The 1,076-nt window shown below is 43.4% G+C and overlaps 1 protein-coding gene across 1 annotated transcript in view; it reads left to right on the forward strand.

Moving 5' to 3' along the window:
- Positions 1 to 119: 119 nt before the first annotated feature.
- Positions 120 to 1,076, forward strand: part of LOC101856341 (organic cation transporter protein) — a gene marked incomplete in the record, with an annotated part of 70,232 nt that continues 69,275 nt past the window's right edge. The window contains 1 exon segment of the mRNA XM_005097655.3: positions 120 to 448.

Raw genomic sequence — 1,076 nt, forward strand, 5'->3', positions numbered from 1 at the left:
CCAGACACACCCCCACCCATGCGTCGATTCTCGTATTCGTTTCGTCTCAAGAGGAAGGTAGTCGATACTATAAAAATCCTTGAACGAGCTGCGCTCAGCGTGAACTTGATCTGGGCCTACTACAGGCAGCTCCCCCCCACAAGCAGTTGTGCGGAGAGAGGCGAATGGTCTTCGGTCTGTCTGTGGTGCTCTTGCATTATTGGGAAGTTTACGCTTCTTTCGAGATCCGTGCGTGACTTATTCGCTGATTGTGTGTCTGTGGGGGCTTGCTCGGCTCTTTTTCTACTTGGCTAGATCTAGCTGGAGTTTGCTCCAGATCTGAACTGCTGCTGTCACAAGAACGACCAGCGACTTGCACAAAAAAAAACCCAACCAAGCTCAATTCTCTTTGTCGACCTTTGAGTGCTGATCGAAGTTCAAGCTGATTCCACGGCATCCTGCGGAAACTGTGAGTAGACACAATATGGGTTCGATAATTTGAAAGGGGGTGGGGGTGGGGTGGTAGGAAGTGGTTACCTATTTATTTGAATGCATAGATCAACTGACGAGAATAACAATTGTTCATGAACGTCGCCGTGGGCCTATATCTTTTTACTCCTTTTCGTTGATTGTGTATCAGGAAATCAGACAGGAAATTGCTCACGGTTAGTTACAGAAGTGAATCGATTGGAAAGCCGTGTTCTATTTTTGGCCTGATCTTCGTTCACAAAGTCAATCCATAATCTCTCTTGTGTATTTATACATTATTTTAACTCATTTTAGCTTGATTAAGTTAGTGTGCTTCAATGTGTTTGTGGATTGTCTGACATAGTTTGTGTAGATATCTTGATTCTAGATCTAGATCTAGATCTAGATTTAGTTGTTCATGAGTGCTATGGTGTGGTTTGCTCCTTCTTTCCTATCAAACGTCTATCGTCCTTATCCCCCATCCATTTTGTATATTTGCTACTCTCTAGTAAAACCTCAAATTTTCTGCATTTAGAATAAATATAACCTTTTTGTGTTGCAAGTGCCCCAAAAGTCTTACACTAAAGCTACCCCCAACCCCTAAAACCCCCCCACAAAAAAACAACCCC

The sequence above is a fragment of the Aplysia californica genome, unplaced genomic scaffold (genome assembly GCF_000002075.1).
Source record: "Aplysia californica isolate F4 #8 unplaced genomic scaffold, AplCal3.0 scaffold00160, whole genome shotgun sequence".
NCBI classification, from domain to species: Eukaryota; Metazoa; Mollusca; class Gastropoda; order Aplysiida; family Aplysiidae; genus Aplysia; species Aplysia californica.